The sequence below is a fragment of the Amblyomma americanum genome, chromosome 3 (genome assembly GCF_052857255.1).
Source record: "Amblyomma americanum isolate KBUSLIRL-KWMA chromosome 3, ASM5285725v1, whole genome shotgun sequence".
NCBI lineage: Eukaryota > Metazoa > Arthropoda > Arachnida > Ixodida > Ixodidae > Amblyomma > Amblyomma americanum.
Genome location: NC_135499.1, coordinates 64738432 through 64756193, shown reverse-complemented (window position 1 = coordinate 64756193; position 17762 = coordinate 64738432). Strand labels below are relative to the sequence as shown.

The 17762-nt window shown below is 49.4% G+C and overlaps 10 non-coding genes across 10 annotated transcripts; all 10 read right to left on the bottom strand.

Moving 5' to 3' along the window:
* Positions 1–10847: 10847 nt before the first annotated feature.
* Positions 10848–10929, bottom strand: TRNAS-CGA (transfer RNA serine (anticodon CGA)). The gene has a single exon. It is a non-coding gene; the product is annotated as a tRNA-Ser (tRNA).
* Positions 10930–15801: 4872 nt separating this feature from the next.
* TRNAS-CGA (transfer RNA serine (anticodon CGA)) lies at positions 15802–15883 on the bottom strand. The gene has a single exon. It is a non-coding gene; the product is annotated as a tRNA-Ser (tRNA).
* An 88-nt stretch (positions 15884–15971) lies between these two features.
* TRNAS-CGA (transfer RNA serine (anticodon CGA)) lies at positions 15972–16053 on the bottom strand. Its single transcript has one exon. It is a non-coding gene; the product is annotated as a tRNA-Ser (tRNA).
* Positions 16054–16606: 553 nt separating this feature from the next.
* TRNAS-CGA (transfer RNA serine (anticodon CGA)) lies at positions 16607–16688 on the bottom strand. Its single transcript has one exon. It is a non-coding gene; the product is annotated as a tRNA-Ser (tRNA).
* Positions 16689–16776: 88 nt separating this feature from the next.
* On the bottom strand, positions 16777–16858 carry TRNAS-CGA (transfer RNA serine (anticodon CGA)). Its single transcript has one exon. It is a non-coding gene; the product is annotated as a tRNA-Ser (tRNA).
* An 88-nt stretch (positions 16859–16946) lies between these two features.
* TRNAS-CGA (transfer RNA serine (anticodon CGA)) lies at positions 16947–17028 on the bottom strand. The gene has a single exon. It is a non-coding gene; the product is annotated as a tRNA-Ser (tRNA).
* An 87-nt stretch (positions 17029–17115) lies between these two features.
* Positions 17116–17197, bottom strand: TRNAS-CGA (transfer RNA serine (anticodon CGA)). The gene has a single exon. It is a non-coding gene; the product is annotated as a tRNA-Ser (tRNA).
* An 88-nt stretch (positions 17198–17285) lies between these two features.
* On the bottom strand, positions 17286–17367 carry TRNAS-CGA (transfer RNA serine (anticodon CGA)). The gene has a single exon. It is a non-coding gene; the product is annotated as a tRNA-Ser (tRNA).
* Positions 17368–17455: 88 nt separating this feature from the next.
* TRNAS-CGA (transfer RNA serine (anticodon CGA)) lies at positions 17456–17537 on the bottom strand. The gene has a single exon. It is a non-coding gene; the product is annotated as a tRNA-Ser (tRNA).
* Positions 17538–17625: 88 nt separating this feature from the next.
* On the bottom strand, positions 17626–17707 carry TRNAS-CGA (transfer RNA serine (anticodon CGA)). The gene has a single exon. It is a non-coding gene; the product is annotated as a tRNA-Ser (tRNA).
* Between the last annotated feature and the right edge of the window lie 55 nt (positions 17708–17762).

Genomic DNA, 17762 nt, shown 5'->3' with positions numbered 1-17762 from the left:
ACGCCCCCAGGGCGATAACTTCAGACATGAGCGAAAGCGGAGCGAGCGCGTCGCGGAAATCTTCAACCCTGAATGGGCGGGCCCTGAGGTCGCCGTGGAAAAAAAAAAGTTTTCTCGACAAAACGCCTTGTAGGCAGCCCTGGTAAAACAACCTGATACGTACTTTCTTGTTCAGAAGACCTGTTTCCGCGGCCAGACATGGCCGCTGTAGCTGCTCCAACGGAGCCCGTCATCTCACGTCCGTCACGCTCGGTGGCCGGAAGTCGAATCCACTCGGCCACGACTGCGGACGTGCTCGGAGCTGTGCATTTGTTTTCTCCTTTTGGATCCGTGACCTGTATGCTAATAAAAAAAAGTGAGCCCGGCAGCTAGCATACGCAGCCGACAGAATTCGAACCTGTGTGGAGAGACCGCAATGCATTTAGAGTCCATCGCCTTAACCACTCGGCCACGACTGCATTTTTTCTTTATTGCCTGGCTTTGGCACTGCACAAGAACAACTGGAACAAAATTACAGGACACAATGAACACATGCTATTTATATAGTCAGCCTGCCAAGGGTCGGCTTCGTCACATTAAAACTCCTTTAGGGCCATCAAAGGCTCCACCCTTGACAACCGCTCGGAAACATCGCCATCAGCTTTGACCCTCTCAACAAACCGATGCGCAGTTGCACGAAAATAAATTCGTGCTGGCCGTGAGTCGGGATCACAGTAATATCCTGCCATTCGCGAGCATCAAGTACTGTGGAGGCCCATTAACATTATTAAATCAAATGGAACTCCATCTTCGTTATCAATGGACAGATACCGTATTCCTTAGGGGTGAAGTCGAAATTGTTTCTTTATCGCCCTTTGCAGTACGTCCCAAAAGTAAAACCCTTCCCAGCAATGCAGAAAAACGTGATCTATCGTTTCTGGTTGCTTGCAGATTAGGCAGTTAGGACCCCACGGAACAAATAAGCCCTTATCCTGTAAAAACACTTCGACTGATAACGTTCCAGTGTGCATCTTGAAAACGAAAGTTTTAACCACTGGCTCGACGTGCATTCTCTTTACCCTCTTTAACACATTCCTTCCAGGGCATCCACTGTACAAGAAGAAGAAAGGGAATTTTAATGAAAGAAAGGCGGAGAGGTCGGCCGGTGGTAACAGGGCCCTGGCCTGCTACTCCACACAGGGGAAAGGGAAGAGGAGGAAAAGGAAAGTGTGAATGAAGGCTGATGATGGCATAATACAATGAGTTTCACGGGTGATGTCTATGCACACGCACACACACACACACACAACACTGGCTGGCGCTCGCATCGCGGTTACTGGACACACATAAAACTCAAAACTGGTGTCTTCAACACAACACCGACACATGTCATTAACCATGTAGGTTGTGCACAGGCGGTCACAAACGAGTATCCAGGCCTGTTTCACACAAAAAGTTGAGCAGGGCTTTTGTCACACGCCACCAATCAGAACGTCTCGTCCTTGCGCCCAGAAGAGTTTCCTCAGAGAGAGGGCGAGAGTCCAGGTTTTTCACGGCCGCCTCCAATGTTGTTCTTTCAGAAGTATACTTCGGGCACGCGCAAAGAAGGTGTCCAATAGTCTCTGGTGTGTTGCACTGTGCGCAATTTGGGTTACTTTCGATGCCGATCTTGTGAAGATAGTGTTTGGTGTAGGCAACGCCAAGCCGTAGCCGGTGGAGTAAAGTCCCATGACGTCGCACCACCACAGATGGGAAATGTAATCGTGAGCCAGCGTCAAGCTTACACACGCGGTCCTGTTGATGACTCGGATCATGCCAGTGCGACTGCATTGCCGCCTGCATTAAATGCGCCAACAAGGCTCCAATGTCTGATCTTGAAAAGGCTACCTCAATGAAAGCACCATCACTATGTGCCATCCGAGCCTCGGCGTCAGCACGCTCGTTTCCCGCTATGCCGCAATGGCTCGGTATCCATTGAAACTTTATGATATGGCCGCGGTGGAAAGCCTCGGCTAACAAAAGCACAATCTGTTGAACCAGCTGCTCGCATGCTCTTGGTTTTAGATAAGTTTGTACGACCTGTAATGCCGATCTCGAGTCGCAGAATATAGTCCATTGCTGCGCTGGCTGGTGACCAATATAAAGGACGGCTTCTCGTATGGCTGCCAATTCGGTTGCCGTAGAGGACGTTTTGTGCATGAGCCTGAAACGGTGACATGAGGCATTTCCTGGCACTATCACCGCTGCAGCTGAAGAAGTGGTCGTAACGGATCCGTCCACGAAAACATGCTGGGTGTTAGTATACATAGATGTAATGTATGACAGCGCCAGCTGTTTCAGTCCGACTGTTGGAATGTGCGTTTTCTTTGTTATCCCTGGGATTGTTGTCCGTATAGATGGTTTTGGTACTGCCCAAAGTGGCACCTCCGCAATCTGGTGTGGCGCGTAGTTCGAAGGCAGCGCATTGCGCTGCATCCAAAGGGCTCTGGAAAAGGCTGCATCTGGACGCACCGCACTAATGTTAGTCAGGGGGTGATGACGATGCCTGGTCAGATGCCGCAAATGCACACGAAGTGGCTCCTGTTGAAAATAAATTCGTGCTGGGCAGGCGCGGGCCTCATAAAATGTGCCCCATGTAGAAGTTTTACATGGCAAACCCAAGCATACTCTTAAAGCACGAGCCTGCGCGCTTTCAAGCACACGCAGGCCTGATAGTCTGACCCCCGAGAGAACGGGTGCACTGTATCTGAGAAGGCCGACTACCAGCGCCTGGTACACGTGTAGTAAAGATCGCTCAGAGGGACCCCAACATTTTCCTGCCATACACCGCACAATGCTTGCAAAGCTGTCGAGCTTTTTCTTGAGCACAGAAATGTGCTTCGTCCAGGACAGGTCACGGTCTATCGTAACACCTAAGAATTTGTGATGTGTTACGTATGGAACAATTTGCCCGTCGATTGTGACCGGATACCACGCCATTATCTTGCGTGTGAAAGCCAATGTTACGCTTTTAGTTGGCGAAAGTTCAAGCCCCTGACGGCGCAAGTACGCAGACGTAATGGACACCGAACGCTGCAATCTTGCTTGCACTTGGGGACGCGTGACACTTGATGTCCAGATGCAAATATCGTCTGCGTAGGCGGATATTGAAACAGTCTTCGGTAGTTGTTTGAAAAGGCCAATAAGCACGAGATTGAACAACATTGGACTGAGCACTCCTCCCTGAGGAACACCACAAGCAACATGATGATCTGCTGTGTCACCTTCAAGAGTCTCCATGTAGACTGTCCGGTTTGTCAAATAGCTTGCAATCCAATTGTGTAGACGTCCGCCTATACCACATTCTTCGAGTGCATTTAGTACTGCATCATGCTGAACATTATCGAATGCGCCCTTTATGTCGAGGAAAAGAGCAGCAGTCAACCTGTGACGGCGTTTTTCATGTTCTACCGTTGACACGAGATCAATTACACTGTCGATGGCAGACCGGCCTTTGCGGAAACCCGTCATTGTGGAAGGGTATAGCCCATGTTTTTCAAGGAACCATTCTAGACGGGTTAGCACCATACGCTCCATCGTCTTGCCAATACAACTTGCCAGAGCTACTGGTCTGTAGGATGTTAATGTGAGTGGCGATTTCCCTGGTTTGAGCAAGGCCACAATGCGGCTTCTTTTCCACTGCTGTGGTACAGTGGCAGAGGCCCAAGAGTGGTTGAACAATGTTAAGAGGGCTTCCATTACATGTGGGCCTAGATGACGAAGCGCATTGTATGTTATTCCATCAGGTCCTGGGGATGAAGGATGCGTGCAAGCAGAAAGAGCTGCTTTCAGTTCTTGAATTGTGAAGGGGATGTCCAGTCGATCGTCCATCGTGGGGGGAGCACATCGATGCTGCCGAGGTAAAGAAGCGCTTCCGGCAATTCTCGAGCAGAAATCCTCCGCCACCTCTAGTTCTTGCCGTCTATCATGAAGTGCCAATGCACGGAAAGGGTGTTTCTGCTGGGGAAATGTCGGCAGTGCTCGAACAACGTGCCAGATTGTGGAGAGTGGTTTGCGGGGATCCAATCTGCTGCAAAATGACCGCCACCGTTGTTTGCCTAGGTTCTCCAAATAGCGCTGTATTTGCTTCTGGGCACGTCGAGAGGCCCGGAGATCCGAGACATCCTTTGTCCTCCGGTATTTTCTTTCTGCGCGCCGACGAATCGCCCGAAGCTGCGCGTAGATCACATCCACTGGTGCTGTGGAATTTGGCGCTGAGATATTGCGTGTTGCATCGTGCATGGCCGAAATAATACGCTGTTCCACATCTGTTGGATCAGCGAGGTTCCCACAGGTTTTTTCTAGAACAATGCGGAAAGCACGCCAGTCGGTGCAACGTATTTTGGCATTTGGAAGACGGTGAAACCACCGTAGCTGCACATACGTCGGTATGTGGTCACTTCCATAACTTTCAATATCAGCACACCACGTCGCGAACGATGACAGGCGCCTGGATACAAATGCAAGGTCCAGGCAGCTGCTGTAGGTAGTCCCGCGTAGAAATGTCGGCGTGCCATCATTGAGCAAAACGAGACCTGCATTGTTCATGAACGTGGCGATATCCCGTCCTCGAACGTTCGTAACGGCGCTTCCCCAGCCGTGGTGATGCGCATTGAAATCTCTTACTATTATATGGGGTTCCGAAACGCTGTCAAGTAGCGATTGTAGTCGTAGGGCATCAAATCGACCCCTTGGTGGTATGTAGCCACCTATAATAGAGATTGTGCGCCCATTCAAAGTCACAGTGATTGCTACATACTCGTTGCTACTGCCCCCAGGAATTTGATGCCGAACGTAAGTGAGGTCACGACGGACGCATAGTAGTACCTTGCTCAAATGCCCAGCCGCTTCAGAGAGGAAACTTTCATAACCGGACAGTCGAAAAGGAGATGTGATATTAGGCTCACATATTACAAGCACCAGAATTCGGTATTTGAAGATCCTCTGCCTGAGATCTGCTAGGCGGCCTCGCAGACCTCGAGCATTCCATTGTAATACTGCCGATCGAGAGATTCTCTCCTGCAGTGTGGGTGCTGACGACGGTAGAGCCATAATTTTGACTGCTATTAAAGGGTGGCAAGCACCGGTTCAATAGCGTCTAAAATTTGGACAGCAGCCTTAGCAATTGGCGTGTCCACTCCAGCAATTATCAGCCGTAAGGTGCCTATCAGCTGTTTCAGCATCGCCCTGATTTGATCATCTGTTGTCGACACAGCCGGCGGACGCACAGGCGGACGTGTCACAGAGCTTACAGTACGCGATGGTAGAAGTGGCCACTCTGCGGGGTCCTCCTGGGGGGTTGTCAGTCTTGGCTCTTGCGGAGCTGGAGGCAGTGGCTTTTGCGCGGCAGAGCGGTCTCGGTCCTCCTGATGTGGTGACACGTCATTTACTGAGCTCAATTTCTTCTGCCGACTTCGTGTCCTCCTCCTGGAGCGACGTACTGCGATTGCTGCTTCTCGGTGAGTAGAATGGTCTCTCACCATTTTCTTCAAGATCATCTCTGTTTTCACCTTCGGACATTCCCTAGATGTTGCCTCATGAGGACCTTTGCAGTTGGCACAAACTGGAGACTCAATCGTACATGTAGGTCCATCGTGCACGCCACCACAACGCGGACATGTTTTCGTGCTCGTACACGCAGCACTTACATGTCCAATCTTCTGGCATTTTCGGCACTGCACCGGTCGGGGCACATAAGGACGCACTGGGTGCCTCACAAAACCCACTTTCACATGCGATGGTAAAGTAGTACCCTCAAACACTAGCTTGACACACCGTGATTTGCCGAAACGATGGATGTCAGTTATGCGAACAGAACTTGATAGCAGTTGCACCAAGTCCATATCCTGGATCTCTATGTCCACGTCAGAAATCACACCAGCAGTAGTGTTAAGTCCATGAGCGAAGAACGAGCGGACTCGTATGTTGCCAAGGACAGACACGGTCTTCAACTTATCCAGGGTTGCCCGGCTAGAGACATCAACAGAGAGGATATTCCTTCTTGCGTTAATACGAACTTCTTTGACTTGGCCCGGAACCAGTCGTTCAAGAAGAAGAGTCAAAGTCTGCCTGTTGATGGAGTTGAGATTCTCTTCCTCAACAGGCATGTATGAAATTGTGTAAGTGAGAGATTGCTCACTTACATTGGCCTCGTTGGTTGTTTTCTTGCTCACACTGGATTGGTGAGGCATCTTCGCTGGCACAATGGACTTGTGAGCCCGCTTCGTACACACACTGGGCCCACACTCAGTCGGGGTTTTGGAAAGCTTCCTCTTCAGGCGCCGACTCACAATCTCGGTGTAGCCTCCGTCGAACTCCATGTCATCCGAGTCAGAGAAACTGGACGATCCCGGGAGCTCTGAGGGGAGATCCATACTGCATCCAGGCTGATCTGTGCAGTTCACACTGCTAGCCACAGAAGGCAGCAGAGGCGGCGGGTCATCCGCCATCGCCTGGGACGGCGAGGTTGCCTTGAAGGCTACAGAAGCACAAAGTATTTCAAAAAAAAAACAGGAGCTCGATCAAGAGATGCTGCCATTCGCAGCGCTCTTCTTCTTAACAAGGCTCTGTACATAGGTTCCGGCAGAACAACTTCACATAAATCCTTATACAACTTTTTCTTGTCCACTGCAGATAAATATTCGTTGGGAAACCTCGTTGAGAGGAATCCCACACTAGCGACAACTTCTCTGAAGTACCCAAAAATTGCGCCCGATAGGGTTTCGGTTGCCACAACAAAGGCAGGCAGCGCGCGCTCGAGCCTTACTTGGCACACGGTGCGCAAACACAGATCACTGACATCCCGCAGAATCCTAAATCTATTAACAATCTGCGCAAGAAAAGGTGTCCCAGGCCCACTCCACCTTCTTTAACTCTTCTAAATAATTTCGCCTGGCTGCACCTTTCCCATTGCGCAGCCCAAATTCGATGTAGCTTCTGTTTGTTCATTCTTCCACAATGCAACACTTGCATCACATACCACGCACTGATAAAGAAAAGGTTGCACACGGTGGCTTTAGCGAAAATTCATAAGCCTGTTCCTTTCCATCTATCCGCATTCTCACGCGCATCCTGGGTCTGCGCTCTCCAATATGTCTCGCTATCGCGATAGCTTCCTAGCGGTACTCCCCGGTACTTCGTTGGAGTCTTCACCCAGGGTACGTTTGCAATGTGGTCAGGCGTCGTTTGCCATGCTCCGTGCCAGAGCCCCACTGACTTAGACCAGTTAACTCTGCTGCCTGAGGTTTTGCAAAATTCTGCGACGCATTCACCGGCCTCAGTTACACTTTCTAGATTAACGGAAAAAACCGCCAAATCCTCTGAATATGCCAGCAGCTTGACCTCTGCAGCTTGCAGCCGAAAACTAGGAATTCTCTCATTTCCAATGATGTTTAAACACAACGTCTCGATGTAAATGGCAAACAGAGGGCTGAGGAGGCAGCCTTGGCGTACCGAACGCTGCACGAAAATGGGGGCCCCCATATTCTGGTTAACAATCAATCTCGTCGTGAAATTCTGATACGCCAAGGCGACTCCTTCCCATTTAACAGAACCAACATTCACGTAATCCAGAATGCAAAGCAAAATTTTATGAGCGACACAGTTGAACGCCTTTTCGAGGTCAAGCTGCAAGATGACAACGTGAGTATTGTAAGGTCACAGCACTCGAGCACACATCTTGCCTTGTGTATATTAGTAAGAAAAGACCGGCCCTTTATCCCACACGCTTGATGGGGGCCAACAATTCCCTGGATACACACTGTAACCTTTGCGCCAACACCTTCATGTAAATTTTGTAATCCACGTTTGTGAGTGCAATTGGCCTGTACCCTGTTACGTGTTGATAACTTGTCAGCTTCATCAGTTTTTGGGTTAGGGCAGTGTGTGATTTACCATAAGACGGAGGCAATTCATCTACGTCGTAAGCTTCATTAAAGACCGTCATCAACACTGGTGCGATTCTGCTCTTAAATGCTTTGTAAAACGCCGTGCTTAACCCGTCTGGTCCTGGTGATTTCCCAGCATTTAAATTGTCTATTGCCATTTCGACCTCTCATTCAGTTATTGCGAGCTCTAACACGTCTTTCTGCTCGTCGCTAAGCCTCGGCAGTGCCCCAAGAAACCTAGCCTTAAACGTGCTCGTGTCTGCATCGTGTACTGCGAAGAGTGCCTGATAGTACTCAACAACGCACGCTGTATATGTTCGTTTTCCTCTGATAAGATGTCACCCCATTCTATGCGGTCAATGTGAATTCGCCGAGCATGGGTCTTTTCAATTCCCCAACGCTCGTTTCGTCGGCGTCTCCGCTGCAGCTACATTTTCCGCTCTGACCCGCACCAACGCTCCGCGATAACGGTCCTCTTGTATTAGTTGAATTTTTTGTTTTATTTTCCTGATGTCATTGATTCATTTACCAAGCGCTTCACATTTTTTTTCGGGCTGTTTTGCAAGCATACACCTTAGATTGCGCCCGTTTAGATTCTCTTCGTACGCAATGGCACAAAACAGTTCAACTGCTTTTATTTTATCCTGTTCTTTGCAAAGTTCCCACCATTGCCATATTTTCAGTTTACTTGGCTCAATTTTGCTGATTTATTCCATTACTCCACGGTTTAAGTCATCGTCCCTAATTAGCTTATTTATTTTCCACAGATCCCAACTAAAAGCACTGCCCCGTTTTTTCAATCCTATCCAACATTCTACTAAACAGTGGGCCGATAAAGACACCAGCACTACATGATAACTGTTGCATTTTGGAATCACGTCCAGCGATGTATAAATCAGGTCAAGCCGAACATGGCTTGTCCTCTGAAAGTGTGTGTGTACTTTACACCGCACGCGCCTTGCAAACACTCCCCCACATCCTCAAGGCTCCATATGTATATGATTTGCGGCGGTATCTTCGTACTTGCGTCCCTGAACACCCCTGCACTGGTCTTGTCGCAGACACTCAGGACGCAGTTGAAATCGCCCGTGATAATGAGATGTTTCTCAGAACTAAGACGCTGTTCGACACTGATAAAACGCGGCCCTTTTGTCCGTGACATTTGGAGCATACACAGAGACAACATGTCACACAGTGTTACTCAATGTAAAATCGACAGCGACACACCGACCTGAAGGGCACGAGAAATGAGCGTGCATGACAAAACCTGGCAACTTCTTCACAAAAGGACGCTACCAGCCTATGTATGTACTACCTATCGCATGGCTTACAACAGCGTAGAATCTAGACGTGAAACGTCGCGTCATGCTCCCGGTCTCTTCCTCCGTCTACTTTTGTCTCCTGCATGGCCAGTAGGTCGATATCGTGCTCCGTTAAAAGCCGGTACACTTGGCTTTGCTTTTTCTTCCCTGCCAAGCCCCTAACATTGAGTGTGGCCACTTTCAACAGGGTTACAGAAGCCATTTTCGCAAAGAGTGAAGAGGCCAAGAGCATGGTGCTTACCCCTCCCGTCTATCACATGGAAAAACGCCGAAGCCATCTGGTGCAGGCCCCTGACCTTGCCGCGGGGCTCCCTTACCGCCTACACGCTTGTCCGCCAAAATGTTGGGTGTCGGTCTGAGGGAGGACCGTCGGGACTGAGCAGTTTTTGCTGGCGGCTCCGCACCACTGAAAACTGCCGCCTGGTCCCCTTCGTTGCCAGTCAGGGCATGAGGGCGCTTGGCTGAGGCGGTGCCGCTCGCTGAACGGGTGCAGCTGTGGTCCTGATGTTTCTCTCTGGTCATTTGCTCTGCTTCCTTCGTTGCCGGGACACTCTCCCCGTTTGTCGACGTGTTCGCCTGACTCGAAAGTAAATCTTCCTCTTCAACTTGCTTCATTTCGTTGCCATTTTCACTAATGTTACCGCTGGGAGGCCCAGAAATATCGGACATCCCAGCAGCCTTGCCAACTTCCTCAGCTCCGTTTGCCGCCTCCTCCGCCTCGACGACATCCATCAGAAGCTCTGCCGTATCTTCTCTCGATACTGCACCGGTAGCCAACGCGTATGTGCGAACACACTGACTGTCGCCGTGGCCGTAAAGCCTGCATTTAGAGAACCGGGGTACCTTGCATTCACGTCGAACTCGACGCGTGCCACGGCACAGTAGGCACTGCATAGGCTGCCCATGCACCACAACAAGGGCCAACTCCCCGCCGACGCGTAACTGGTGTGGCAGGTCGTCAACCTACATACCGAGTTTCAGTTTCAGGAGAACAGTCCTTGTTGTACACCCCTTCTCCTTGACGCCTGACACACGCCAATACTCCCGGGTCACCTCCGTTACGTTCCCAAATGCCGCAAGTGCCATCCGAATGTCGCCGTCGGCTACACTGCGCAGCATCCACTGCAGCCGTAGTTTCACGTGCTGGTCGGCAGGGTCGATGATAATGTATCGCCGTCCTTTAACTTCTAATTCCTTGAACGCTGCCAGCTTCTTCGTTGCTTCGATACTGTTGAGCGTGACCGCCCAAACATGGTTGACCTGATACGCCCACAACGCCACAACGTCGGGGAGCGCACAGCGTTGGCGAGGGCGTCTCGGAAATCCTTGACCCTGTAGAGCCTAACTCGCACGTCGCCGCGCAAAAAAAAAAAACGGTGTTTAACACAACACGACCGATAGGCAACGTAGGCAAAATGATTTCGCAGTCCTGTTATTTATCTGCAGTCTTGTTTCAGCGGCTAGCAAAGGCCGCTATCATGATCCTACATCCGCACTCGACAGTGGCCGGAAGACGAATGACTCAGCCACGACTGCGGATGTGCTCGGTGCTGTGCATTTGTTCTCTCCTTTTGTACGTATGACCTGCACGCGAATAAAAAGAGTCCCGGTAACCAGTACACGCAGCCGACAGGATGCGAACCTGTGCGGGGAGTCCCCAATGGATTTCGAGTCCATCGCCTTAACCACTCGGCCACGACTGCTTTTTTTTTCTTTATTGCCTCCTCAGACAACAATTCAAACAATATAGACACGACTAAAAATACCAGTACAGGCAGGCCTGGCGTGGTTAAAATTTTCTGAGTCTGACCAAATCGTCAAGAACAGCCATCCATTGCGGCGGCTCCGTGTGTGCGCGATACACCTCTGCAATGTATGTAACACTATCAATAAAATTTTCACGGGGTGACCGAACAACAATGTCTGCATGTCGCGCAGACATCCTTGTCTTCCACAAACTGTGGAGGCCCAGGAGCATGAGCATGTCATACGGTGTGTCATCATCAGTCTCTGCAGTTAAAAACCTGATTCCTGTAGTTCCTTTTTAAGTGTGCGTTGTAAAATGTCCCAGAAAAAGATAGGATCCCAGCATTCAATGAAAACATGTTCAATGGTTTCTGGTTTTTTGCAAAGAAGACAATTCACTGTCCAGGGCAAAAACATCCCTTTGTCCTCGAGCCATGTCTTTACTGGGAGAGTATTAGTGTGCAGCTTGAAGAAGAAAGTTTTAATTGAAGCTCTTACTGGCATCTTTTTCACTCTTCTGAAAGCGTCATCTCCTGGGCCTCCGCAGTACATCGTTTTGTACAGTGGGACTGGCATCAAGATGCAAATTAAGTCTTTGTACAACCTTTTGTTAACTAAAGACAAGTACTCTAATGAATAATGTGCTGTTAGTTCGCGATATGACAATTTCGTGCAGATAACCAGTTACACCACGATTCACAGCATTACTAGTGGTAACAATGAAATCAGGTAAAGTTTTAGCCAGTCGAACATGCAACATTGTGCGCAAAAACCATCACTTTGGTCCCGTAAGAAAAAGAACCCTGACACAATTTGTCTAAGAAACAAATTTGATAAGCCAAGTACTCCATTGCGAACAGATCGAAAAAGATTTGAGCGACTAACTCTCTCCCAAGTCGAGTCGCAAATGAACACTGCAAAAGCTCTGTGCATTTTTTGCACATTCACGCGCGACATAAAAAGGACTTGCAATACATACTAAATGTTTGCCACAATAAACACATTGCACACTGTAGGCCGCGAGAACATCGAGAATCCACGACCTTGCCATGACCGTCTTTTCTTTCAAGGTCTCCATTTCTGCCTTCCAATATTCGTTATTTTTTTGTAATGCTGCAGCGGGGCTCCCAGGTATTTATTTGGTGTCGCCGTCCACGACATATTTGCAAAACAGCCCGGAGTCATGTCCCAGTTGCCGCGCCAGAGCCAACGCTCTTTTCACAATTAATCTGGGAGCCCGTCTGTTTGCAAAATTTGTCGGCTACTTGAACCACCTCAAGGACATTGCTTCTGTCCGCGCAAAATACAGTGATATCATCCGCGTAAGCTAACACTAACTTCAGATGACTGCAGTTTGAAGCCACGAATGCTTTCATGGCGTAAGAGAGCAACACAAAAAGGTTCAAAGTAAACAACAGTGGGGAGAGTGCGCAGCCTTGTCTCACTGATGACTGAACAGGAACAAGTTCACTAAGCGTCCTGTTTATTACAATACGCGTTATACAATCACTGTAAGCCATCCTGACACCTACAGTAATCACGTGACCGATATTGATGTGTTTCAGCACCTCGAACATTATTTCATGCGAGACCTTGTCGAAAGCTTTTGCCAGGTCAAGCTGCAACATAGCAACTCGGCCTGCGAACGCGTCATAGCACTCTAACATACTTCTCGCAATATGAGTATTAGTTTTGATCGTGCGGCCCTTGATTCTGCGTGTTTGGTGAGGCCCCACAAGACTTTTAATTACCGTTTGTGTTCTCTTCGTCAAAACTTTCATTAAAATTTTATAATCGGTGTTTGTTAATGTAATTGGCCTGTATGACTCAACCGACGTCAGCTTCTCTGGGTGTTCGGTTTTCGGTATTAGCACCATGTGACTTGTCCTGAGAGAAGGGGGCAGTCTATTTTGCTCGTATGCTTCAGCGTACACACGGTGTAAGAACACTGACAGTTCGGGCGCAGAAGCCTTGTAAAAGGCTGCTCCTAAGCCATCGGGTCCGGGCGACTTGCCTTCAGCTAATTCCTTTATCGCCTTCTAGGTTCCCTTTAGTTTCGTCATCAAACTTAGACATGGCAGCAAGAAACTGCTCTTCAAACCCACTTTGCACTTGTTTTGCGCCGCCAAAAAGATACCTATAGTGCTCGACGAATGCCCTTGCAATTACCGCGCTATCAGGACTCACTTCATTTTGATTAGATATCTGTTTGATTTCCTTCTTCATAGCGTATCGTTTTTCATCGCCCAACGCCAGTCTATTTGGGGTTTCCCCCAGCCACAACCTGTCTTCGCGTGCGCGAATCACTGCTGCTTTGTATTTTTCCACATCAAGCAGTTCCATTTCGCTTTTAATTTTGCTTACTTCTCTAGTGAACGCACCTGGTTCCGCTCCTTCCATCTTTACAAGCCATTCAAGTTGCCGTTTGAGCTCTTTTTCCTTTAACGTTTCGTTGTAACGTCGGATAGTGCCCCTTTCAATCGCCATCATTTTTGCTTGGATTTTTAGCTCCTCCCACGCAACCGCATACTGCGCGGGCTCTCTTGTCAACACATCGTCAATCCTTTCTTTTACTTTATTAACAAAAGTGAAATCTTCGAGCAGTTTTGCATTAAGCTCGCACAATTGCCAATTAAATTTTGACTGCTTTCGTTTCGTCCCTAGCGTAAACTAGGCTATACAGTGGTCACTAAATGACACGGGCGTAACAGAGTAGCCGCTACAAAGAGGTATCAGATACAGCGACACATACGCTCGGTCTAGTCTCGCATGATTTTTCCCCTGAAAATGTGTGTATTGTCGTCTTCCCGCGTTCGACAAAACCATGTCGACATCTTCAAGGTTGTGGTCATTGATTAGCGTGCTCAAAAGTTCAGCGCTTTTATCTCTAACGTGGCGATTGTTCGCACGATCTTCCGCACAACAGACACAGTTAAAATCACCCAAAAGAATAACAGCCTTATTGCATTTGATGTAAGATTAAAGGTTTTCGAAAAGGATAAATCGGTCTTGCATATCATTTGGTGCATACACACAATCAGTCGCCATTGCGAATCGGAAAAAAAGAAGTTTAAAACACTTAGACGACCGTTTTGACTGACAGTTACAGACTCCTCAAAAATGCCAGCGCATTTACGTGTTAGGACGGCACAACCACCAGATGTACCTACAGCATGGCAAATAGAAACATTATAATGTTAAGCTCATCGTCTAAGCAGATGCAACTTAGCTGGTATTGTCGCCGCCTTGCTGAAAGACCTCGAACATTAACAGTGGCAATCCTTAGTGCTTTCTGCATTTTTACCATCATTTAAGAGCAGGAACAGACAGCTCGTGCAGTGGAGAGAGACATGTGACACGTAGCAGTAGTCAGAATTACTCTTTGCGTGCAGCATACAGTACTACATGCCCAACAATGTCTCCTCTCTCGTACCTTGGTAGCGTCTCGCGGGCACATTGCTGCTTGTCTATCCATTGTTTGGCATTGCGCTCCTAGGAGCCTTTCGAGGCACAGGTCGCGTCGTCTACGGGGGCGGTGGTGCCGCTGGTCTTCTGACCGGCGGGATGTTAGGTTTCGGGCGAAAAGACGCCCGGCGTCCCCCAGCCGTTTCGGGCGGTGGTTCATTGTTGCTGAGAGAAGGGAGCTGGCCGTCGTCTAACGTTTCCTTGCGCGATCTTTTGGCCGCTGCTCCGCTTGCCTCAACGCCGTCCATATCGACGACGCCCTCCTCAACCCCTGGCGTTTCCTCCGCTCACCTACGCTGTTGGCTTCCAGGTCGCTGGAACCTGCTTCGAAGTGCTTGACGTCCTTCGGCTTTCTGTCCGTATCGGTGCTCTCAGGAAGCAGTTCAGGTGCAACCTTTGGCACGTTGTCGTTGCCACCTGAAACTTCCTCAGCGTCGGACTCGTCCAGGAGCAGCTCGGAGCAGTCCTCTTTCCCTCTCAGTCCAATGACACTGGCGTACGTTCTCACGCACTCAGACTTGTCGTGCCCGTAGCACCGGCAAAGCGCACAACGCGAAACACGACATTCCCGCCGTGCATGACCTGTGTTACGGCACCGGAGGCAGAGCGGAGCCCTCCCCGGGACAACAACGAGTGCCTGCTCCCCGGCAATGCGTACTTGATGGGGCAAATCGTCGACCGACAGGCCCGTTTTGAGCCTAAGAGTCACGAGTCGCGTCGACGACCCTTTGTCTTGGACGCCTTGGACTCGCCACCGTTCCCTAGTAACCTCAGTCACCTTTCCATATGATGAAAAGGCATAGCGCATGTCTTCATCCGGCACGTTATGCAGCATCCAGTGTAGCTTCAAATGAATGTCTTGATTATCAGGGTCGATGACTAGACAACATCGCTCTTTCACTTTTATGTCGCCCTCGCTGAGTATCTTCTTCACACCGTCGCCACTTTTAAATGTCACTGCCCACCCATGGCTCATCTGATACGCCTCCCAGCGACTACGTCGGACAGCAGCGATAAGCCAGCCAGCGCATCTCGGAAATGTTCCACACGATATGGCCCAGACCGCATATCTGCATGCAAAAAAAAAAACAGTATTTAAAAGAACACGACCTGTTGGTAGCTGAGACAGAAGCACTTGATATTCCTTGTCGTTGCTGGCAACACCCCTAGTGCCGCGGCCCGGCTGGGCCGCTGAAACCGCTCCTACAGAGCTCATGACACACACGTCCGTTCGCCTCGGCGGCCGGAAATAGAATCCCCTCTCGGCCACGACTGCGGATGTGCTCGGAGCTGTGAATTTGTTTTCTCCTTTTGCACCTTTGACCTGTATGCTTATAAAAAAAGTGAGCCCGGTAACCAGTACACGCAGCCGACAGGATTCGAACCTGTGCGGGGAGACCCCAATGGATTTCGAGTCCATCGCCTTAACCACTCGGCCACGACTGCGGATGTGCTCGGAGCACTGCATTTGTTTTCTCCTTTTGCACCTATGACCTGTATGCTTATAAAAAAGGTGAGCCCGGTAACCAGTACACGCAGCCGACAGGATTCGAACATGTGCGGGGAGACCCCAATGGATTTCGAGTCCATCTCCTTAACCACTCGGCCACGACTGCTTTTTTTTTTATTGCCGACTTTGACATTCAAGACACACAAGATGAACGATAAAAACGTGTCGGCAGACCTTTGCCTGGCACGGCATGTTAAAATTTTTTCTGTCTTGCCAAATCATCAAGCACATCTATCCATTTTGGCTGTTCAGGGAGGGCCTTATACGCCTCCCTAAAACGCACAACATTTTGAATGAAATGTTCCCGTACAGGTTTCACTTGTTCATCTGCATTGTTAAACTCCATTCTGGTTTTCCACAAGCTGTGAAGTCCCAGGAGCATTACTGCATCAAATGGAAAATCATCTGTTTTGTGGAAAGGTAGAAATCTTATGCCATATGCACCTAATGGTAGGTCTTTCTTTAAAGTTCTCTGAAGGACATCCCAGAAAAAAATGGGATCCCAACAGTCCAAAAACACATGTTCAATGGTTTCCGGTTTGTGGCACAGGAAATTCTCGGCCACGACTGCGGATGTGCTCGGAGCTGTGCATTTGTTTTCTCCTTTTGCACCTATGACCTGTATGCTTATAAAAAAGGTGAGCCCGGTAACAAGTACACGCAGCCGACAGGATTCGAACATGTGCGGGGAGACCCCAATGGATTTCGAGTCCATCTCCTTAACCACTCGGCCACGACTGCGGATGTGCTCGGAGCTGTGCATTTGTTTTCTCCTTTTGCACTTATGACCTGTATGCTTATAAAAAAGGTGAGCCCGGTAACCAGTACATGCAGCCGACAGGATTCGAACATGTGCGGGGAGACCCCAATGGATTTCGAGTCCATCGCCTTAACCACTCGGCCACGACTGCGGATGTGCTCGGAGCAGTGCATTTGTTTTCTCCTTTTGCACCTATGACCTGTATGCTTATAAAAAAGGTGAGCCCGGTAACCAGTACACGCAGCCGACAGGATTCGAACATGTGCGGGGAGACCCCAATGGATTTCGAGTCCATCTCCTTAACCACTCGGCCACGACTGCGGATGTGCTCGGAGCTGTGCATTTGTTTTCTCCTTTTGCACCTATGACCTGTATGCTTATAAAAAAGTGAGCCCGGTAACCAGTACACGCAGCCGACAGGATTCGAACATGTGCGGGGAGACCCCAATGGATTTCGAGTCCATCTCCTTAACCACTCGGCCACGACTGCGGATGTGCTCGGAGCTGTGCATTTGTTTTCTCCTTTTGCACCTATGACCTGTATGCTTATAAAAAAGGTGAGCCCGGTAACCAGTACACGCAGCCGACAGGATTCGAACATGTGCGGGGAGACCCCAATGGATTTCGAGTCCATCTCCTTAACCACTCGGCCACGACTGCGGATGTGCTCGGAGCTGTGCATTTGTTTTCTCCTTTTGCACCTATGACCTGTATGCTTATAAAAAAGGTGAGCCCGGTAACCAGTACACGCAGCCGACAGGATTCGAACATGTGCGGGGAGACCCCAATGGATTTCGAGTCCATCTCCTTAACCACTCGGCCACGACTGCGGATGTGCTCGGAGCTGTGCATTTGTTTTCTCCTTTTGCACTTATGACCTGTATGCTTATAAAAAAGGTGAGCCCGGTAACCAGTACACGCAGCCGACAGGATTCGAACATGTGCGGGGAGACCCCAATGGATTTCGAGTCCATCTCCTTAACCACTCGGCCACGACTGCGGATGTGCTCGGAGCTGTGCATTTGTTTTCTCCTTTTGCACCTATGACCTGTATG